Below are 8,741 nucleotides of genomic sequence, written 5' to 3'. Positions count from 1 at the left end.
ACACTAGCTTTGTAGTAAAGGATTTTGTGTGCAACATATACCCTGTTTCAAATAATGCAGTTCATGACGTAAGTTCACAGCTTGTAGAAAATAAACTAACACTAAATCACAGTAAGACTCAGTTTTTACAATTCCTAACACACAATTCAACCAAATCCGACGTTTTAGTTTCACAGAATGGGCATATGATTAGTCAGACTGTACAGTTCAAATTTCTAGCTGTTCAGATATGTAGTAAACTGTAGCAGAAAGCCCGCGTTCAGGATATTGTTCAAAGACTTAATGCCGCTACTTTTACTATTCGAACGGTATCTGAAGCAAGCGATCTTTCCACATGAAAATTAGTCTACTTTGCTTATTTTCATTGGCTTATGTCGCATGGTATTATATTTTGGGGTAACTGTTCCCTTTCTCAAAGGATATTTTTGGTTCAGAAACGGGCAATAAGTAGTGTAAGTTCGCGAACCTCTTGTCGACCCCTGTTCACTAGTATGGGTATTTTGACATTGGCCTCTCAATATATATATATATATATATTCTTTACTGTCGTTTCTTGTTAACAATATCAGCTTATTTCCTAGAATTAGCAGCTTTCACTCAGTTAATACTACGCGGAAATTCAGCCTGCATTTGGGTCGCACGTCCTTAACTCTTGCTCAGAAAGGTGTGCGGTATACTGTCGTATCCATTTTCAATAAGCTACCACAGGAATTCAAAAATTTTAGCGGTAATCTGCGCGCTTTCAAATCGAAACTGAAGAATTTCCTCATGGTTCACTTCGTCTATTGTATCGAGGAGTTCCTTGAAAAATTAAGCTTATGTTGTATTGTTGATTGCGTTTACTTATGGCTTGACTTTTTTTTAGGTTCATTAACCTTTTTTTTATCCGTTAATACTTTTATGTTGTAATTCATGTACTAACACGTTCCATGACCTTGGAGATTTGCTCCTCAATTTGGTCCTACGGAACTTGACGTGAAAATCAATAAACGAAGATACTGAGTGCAATTCACCTGGAAATGGTTTCATTACGTAGGTTGATAACGGAAAGGCGTCATCTACGATGAACACATATTGTGTTGGGTTAGTACTTCCTGGAAGAGGCTCTTTCTCAGGAATATTTAACTTCCCATTTTCAGCAGCGGTATATAATGACGTCTGGAGGAATACCCCACCATCAGATATCCAGCGTGGAATACCTACATTTACGTATTGAAGTAAACAATTTGCGTCCACGACAGCCAAGAAAACAACACTGAAAATTTGCTTATAGTTGAAATAGCTGCTTGCAATGTTCTGTGGGCACTATAGAACAACATGTGTCCCGTCCAAAGCCCCCAAACAATGCGGAAAACTCCATTTCATTTCAAAATCACGCACGACATCCGACAACTCCTCCTAGAGTTTGGAAGCTGAAGGTGAACAAAAAGTAATTTCAGATGATCTGATTAAACACTTTTCAAAAAGTTTGACACCGTTTCTTCCCTACACACACACACACACACACACACACACACACACACACACACACACACACACACACACCAATCCTGACGGAATTTTGATGAGGTATAAGTAAATCGAAGTGTGTTAACCTTCCAGCAGAAATAAGAACATATTCGCATATTCTTAAATGTAAACGTTAAGCATCAACTAACTTCTTTGTTTTCGGCAGAAGGAAACGTTAAGTGGCCGTCAACTTACCTTAGTGTAGCTTTCCAAAGACTTCACTAGAGCCTGGCAAACGTCTGGTATTATGTTACATACCGAGACAGTAGATATCTTGAAATGGAACATCAAACTGAGGTAATTGTTCCCAGTTGCGAGAAATCGAAGTGTCACAGCTAATCTTGGGGTCGCTGGTATAGCATTGATGTATTTCGTATTCTCTTTTGCTATCAATGGTCCATCAAGATGAAGTATTACCTCGAAATCACACGACGACAAGTGAAATTTTAAAACATCACATAACTTGACATCTTTATTTCTTCCACCACACTCACACAAACCCTACGAGCCAAAGATTTTCATTGAGCCATCACTTGCGCTTATTTCTGCGATTTCGTTGTTTTGTCAGAATAATGCCGGCTGCGGCGGTTGCTATTACGAACAAAGCCGACATCTTGTCAATCCCATTGTGCTCTTGGTGTCGCCAGATGGAAATCAAATCACGCATGCGCAATGTTACACCTACCACACCCTGCTTCACGGATTTCAATTTCCATTGCACCTGACTTAGCGGAAGACCACCTGGCAACCTGATTTTTTTTTTAAATTTTTTATGTTAATGTCCATGAAGTTCAAACGCAAAAATTTGGTTTTCTGAAACAGTTCGATGCGACTACCAAATTCCTGTGGAAAATAGACTTTTAAGTTTTTTGAGGAACTTCATCTATAATTCTCTGAAGTGAACGCAACTTTTGTAACATGCAGCGCTGCTTACTCCGTAGCTTTCTAGTATGGTGAGCTGGTAGCTCCTACATCGCTAGTTCAAATCTTGCTGTCTACTTTTTTTGTTCATTTAGAACACCTGATGCATTTTATATGAATTTCGTCAAAAATATGCCAATTAACAAATATCTAATCGTTATGTTTATGAGAAATGAACATCTTCTTGTTTTTAATTACACACTACATAAAAAATTTCAATTTTAATTACGAATATAAATTCTTAGTTATCGATATTGTATAAGAGATTGTTGATAAATATTGCTCACATTAAAAAAATTATGTATGTATTAACAGTATTTTATGAAATATCGATACGAGGGGCGCTTGAAAAGTCGATGCAAAAATAAAAACTACTCACGTGTTTGGGGTAGACCCTTTTTATTTTTCGGCATAGTCTCCTTTTAGACTTATACACTTCGTCCAACGCTGTTGTAATTTTTTGATCCCTTCCGAATAATAGGAATTGTCCAAGCAGGCAAAATAGCTATTAGTTGCTGCAATGTTTGTCCCGCCAGCCATTTCTTCAAATTGGGGAACAAATAATAGTCCGAAGGAGCCAAGTCTGGAGAATAGGGGCCATGTGAAACGAGTTGCAATCCTATTTCCATTAATTTTGTGACCACAACAGCTGAGGTGTGTGCTGGTGCATTGTCGTGATGGAAAAGGACTTCTCTGCGGTCCAATCGCCGGCGTTTTTATTGCAGTTCGGTTTTCAAACGGTCCAATGACGATGAATAATATGGACCTCTAATAGTTTTACCCTTTTCCAGATAGTCGATGAGGATTATCCCTTGCTAATCCCAAAAGACACTCGCCATAACCTTTTCGGCCGAAGGAATGGTCTTCGCCTTTTTTGGTGCAGATTCTGCCTTGGCAACCCATTGTTTAGATTGTTGCTTGTCTCAGGAGTATAGTAATGTATCCATGTTTCATCCACAGTGACGAAACGACGCTTAAAGTCCTGCAGATTCTTCCTGAACAGCTGCAAACCATCCTTGGAACACTTCACACGATTCCGTTTTTGATCAACCGTGAGCAACCGCGGAACCCATCTTGCGGATAGCTTTCTCATGTCCAAATGTTTATGCAAAATATTATGTACCCGTTCATTAGAGATGCCCACAGCACTAGCAATCTCACGCATCTTAACTCTTCTGTCATCCATCACCACATCATGGATTTTATCAATGATCTCTAGAGTCGTAACCTCCACAGGGCGTCCAGAACGTTCAGCATCACTTGTGCCCATATGGCCACACCGAAAATTTTGAAACCACTTATAAACTGTTCTAATCGAAGGTGCAGGGTCACCGTAATGTTTATCAAGGTTCTCTTTAGTCTCCTTAGGCGTTTTGCCTTTCATAAATGTTTAATAACCACATGAAATCATTTTTCGTCCATTTTTTGACAATCACTCGACTTCCTTGATTCGCACGAATGCCAGACGCAAAGAAATAGACCAATATTGCTGAAACTTGGTGTGCGTTCTTTCCAAAGATACTACTAACTAAACATGACCTCGATACACGCCGTTGGTGCGATCTCTCGGACTATGCCCGGACTTTTCAAACGCCGCTCGTAATTAAGAATTTGTCTTTGCAATGAACCTTGGAATTTTGCATTTGAAATGTAATTGGAAACAAGAAGACACGCATTTTTCATAAAAATAATGAGTAGATTTGTGTTAATTAGCATACATTTTATTAATTTTGTATAAAATAATGTAGATATTCAACGTGAAAGAAAAAAATATTCCTTTTAAAAATCGTGTACTTGCTTAAATGTGAATGTTTCATGTATTAATGACTTTCCAAAATAGTCTTCTCTTTGTGTTCTACCATTTGCCAAAAACGTGTTTGGTGTTTTTAACCATTTATGAAATACAATGGATGTTACGAATAATTCGGTACAGCTATATCGTTGAGGGCACAGGCGGAAGTGAGTGTGATATGTACCATCCATTTCATCGAGATAGGGGACAGATATAGGCTTCCCCCCAAAGTCAAAATAAAAATTCGATGTGTTTGTTACATTCGATACACAGCAATATATGATCTTACTCGTACCAAACGCTAATTCATAGCCACTCCTATTGTTCATTGCAAACTATTCGAATTTCGTGTTGTGACCTACAAAATCCGTAAATATCACAAGAGATATGACTATTAATGGAAAGATAGGCAGTTCATCAAAAATGGTTCATATGGCTCTGAGCACTATGGACTTAACATCGGAGGTCATTAGTCCCCTAGGCTTAGAACTACTTGAACCTAACTAACCTAAGGACATTACACACATCCATGCCCGAGGCAGGATTCGAACCTGCCACTGTAGCAGCAGGGCGGTTCCGGACTGAAGCACCTAGAACCGCTCGGCTATAAATAACAGAAGAGTCAACATTTTTCATCCAGTAGTTTCCATAACATCGTTTGGCAATGATTTTGTAAGTGGTGAGGTTTGCGCGCCATGGTTCTGCCAGAGTAGCGCGCCGACGCGGACAGAGAATGTGTGAATGGTATGACGAATACGCACACTGAGAAAGAGGCATGCGCCTACACGCAAGCACAGCCGCACGGCGAAGAGCTGCATGGCGCACAGGTGTAAATGCAACTTAAGGGTGTCGCTGATGACAACCAGAGATGTATTGCTATGATAAGAAACGGCACCCACACCATCATTCCTGGTTGAGGGGCCCTATACCGGGCGACAGTCAAGTTGGTATCCCATCGTTGTCCAGCGAGTCCCCGACACGTCTTCGGCCTGGAATCTCATTGACTGGAGTAGATTTGTCTTCAGTGGTGAGTCCCGCTTCGAACTGAGACCCGATGACTAGCGGAGCATTACACCTACATCTACATCTACATCCATACTCCGTAAGCCACCTGACGGCGTGTGGCGGAGGGTACCTTGAGTACCTCTATCGGTTCCCCCTTCTATTCCAGTCTCGTATTGTTCGTGGAAAGAAGGATTGTCGGTACGCTTCTGTGTGGGCTCTAATCTCTATGATTTTATCCTCATGGTCTCTTCGCGAGACATACGTAGGAGGGAGCAATATACTGCTTGACTCTTCGGTGAAGGTATGTTCTCGAAACTTCAACAAAAGCCCGTACCGAGCTACTGACTGTCTCTCCTCCAGAGTCTTCCAATGGAGTTTATCTATCATCTCCGTAACGCTTCCGCGATTACTAAATGATCCTGTAACAAAGCGCGCTGCTCTCTGTTGGATCTTCTCTATCTCTTCTATCAACCCTATCTGGTACGGATCTCACACTGCTGAGCAGTATTCAAGCAGTGGGCGAACAAGCGTACTGTAACCTACTTCCTTTGTTTTCGGATTGCATTTCCTTAGGATTCTTCCAATGAATCTCAGTCTGGCATCTGCTTTACCGACGATCAACTTTATATGAGCATTCCATTTTAAATAATTCCTAATGCGTACTCCCAGATAATTTATGCAATTAACTGCTTTCAGTTGCTGACCTGCTATTTTGTAGCTAAATGATAATGGATCTATCTTTCTATGTATTCGCAGCACATTACACTTGTCTACATTGAGATTCAATTGCCATTCCCTGCACCATGCGTCTATTCGCTGCAGATCCTCCTGCATTTCAGTACAATTTTCCATTGTTACAACCTCTCGATACACTACAGCATCATCTACAAAAAGCCTCAGTGAACTTCCGATGACATCCACAAGGTCACTTATGTATATTGTGAATAGCAACGGTCCTATGACACTCCCCTGCGGCACACCTGAAATCACTCTTACTTCAGGAGACTTCTCTCCATGCTGCGTTATGTCATCTAGGAACTCGTCAATCCAATCACACAATTGGTCTGATAGTCCTTATGCTCTTACTTTGTTCATTAAACGACTGTGGGGAACTGTATCAGACGCCTTGTGGAAGTCAAGAAACACGGCATCTACCTGTGAATCCGTGTCTATGACCCTCTGAGTCTCGTGGACGAATAGCGCGAGTTGGGTTTCACACAACCGTCTTTTTCGAAACCCATGCTGATTCCTATAGAGTAGATTTCTAGTCTCCAGAAAAGTCATTATACTCGAACATAATACGTGTTCCAAAATTCTACACCTGATAGACGTCAGAGACATAGGTCTACAGTTCTGCACATCTGATCCACGTCCCTCCTTGAAAACGGGGATGACCTGTGCCCTTTTCCAATCCTTTGGAACGCTACGCTCTTCTAGAGACCTACGGTACACCGCTGCAAGAGGGGGGGGGAGGCCCTCCAAGCAGCTCGGGAGTTTAACTACCTAACTCTCCAATTGGACAGAATTTGGCACAATATCCCTAGAGACGACATTCAATAACTCAGTCAATCAATGACAAGCCGAATAACTGCTTGCACAACGGCCAGAGGTAGACCAACGCGTTTTTGTCTTGCTCAATTTGTGAAGTTCATTCTCTTGAAAAGTCATCCAATTTTTCTGAAATTATAGTCATTTGTTTGTCTGTACACCTACATAAAACCCACCGATTTTTTTCCAGTTGGAATAATTTTTTTTTAATTTTTAAATTGTATTTCAAGCAATTTCGTGTGCCCCATATTGGCCAACCAACAACGTGCATGCCATAGCGGTTCGAGGGGCTCTGAGATTCTGTTCTCATGTTCGGCTCTAGAACTTGCTGATAGTGTCAGAGAAAAAAAAAAGCGATTTGCAGTCTACTGAAAACCTGAAGAGGAACAGTTATATGGATATCCAAATACTAGAAATTATACGAGAACTATTGACAAATATTGATGGTGTCAGGACAGCAACCAGTCACAAATTTACTTTCAGTTCCTTTATTCAAAGGGTACCGTTACCGGTTTCGAATGGTTGTGATTCATCCTCAGACGGTTTACGCGCTTTCTTTATGACATGTGGTGTGTTCTTTACAGATTAATTGTCCTAAAATATAAATAATACATAATTATAAACACGCCACGCACAGATGGTTGCGTTACAGATTTTCGTTGCATGTGACTTACGTGAAACTTCGGTTTGGAGTGTTTGTTTTCATAACATTCGTCCAACAGATGTGAATACATTCCCACTGCATTCTTATTGTTGCACACGTATATTGTTCTCACTGCAGCTGGCCCAGGAAGAATGGACAGAGGAACGGCGCATTCAGTCTGCCATAGAGATGAATACTACGCTGCGATCCAACGCGTGATTAGAAGCTCTCCCTAGCTTCGAAAATTTGAGGCGAGTAGAAATCTGATAACTACCTCGCTATGAACGCGAACAAAACGTTGTTAAGCTCCTTGTAACTTACATCGAGCAGGTGTCAGAGATAACCACCTCTGCAACTGACAGAAGAAAGAGTTGTAAAACAGCTGCTGTTTCCTAGCAAGTTTCTTCGAAGCACAGCAAAACAGATTTCTGATAACCTCTGGAAACTGAAGGCATCTCTTCCAACATGTGCCCCTATTTCATTGGATCACGGAGACCGCCAAATACACAAAACTCTTGTTCATACTAACGTATGAGATTTGGTATATCATCAATGGCTGCGTAAACACGATAATATCCAAGTTTATGCCTTCCAAGATGCGTACAGTTATTTTTTATTTTATTTTGTCTATATTTGTGTCAGAATTCACCTGCAAGTACTGCAGCCATGTGGACATTGTAAAATAATCTTAAATCTTTGTTCACACTATTTTATTTTGTATATTCCTGACATTGTCGGTATGGGGCGGCCTGCAATGTGTGGAAACTGAAAAAATATTCGTCATTATATGTTATATGTGACAAGATTCATTGGATGCGAGTTCGTTTGAGGTATGGACCGGTGTGGTTTCTCCTCGACTTGCTTTTCCGCTTGGAGACTGGGTGACGTATACGCTTTTTGTGGCTTATCTCTATAAAAGGAAATGTCCTGACTGACTCACTGACTCATCATCGTCGTCCAGCCCGAGCCGCAGAGGACAGAAACGTGAAGTTTGGAGAATGTGTGAATATTTTATAACCGGCGTAGTTTAAGAAGAGATTTTTCGAAATTCCGATGCTAAGGTGGTGAAACCAGGGCTCAAGCATTTTTTTACTATTAAGGCAATTTTGAACCTAGACCTACGAAAACTGGTATTCGGTTTCTCGGTCAGAAATAAAGAAATGCGTGTTTCAGCATGTTTTGCAAATTTAACGCTATGGGGATGAAACAGCGGGTGAAAGCTTTTTTGAAAATATATCATTATTAGAGAACTACTAAAGTTTTTTAAAGCTGTCTCTATGCACAATGATATTTGATTTCTCTATTACAAATTAAAAAATACAT

Source organism: Schistocerca serialis, chromosome 12, assembly GCF_023864345.2.
Source record: "Schistocerca serialis cubense isolate TAMUIC-IGC-003099 chromosome 12, iqSchSeri2.2, whole genome shotgun sequence".
Lineage (NCBI taxonomy): Eukaryota > Metazoa > Arthropoda > Insecta > Orthoptera > Acrididae > Schistocerca > Schistocerca serialis.
The sequence above is the reverse complement of the archived record's forward strand: the minus strand, read 5'-3'. Positions refer to the sequence as shown.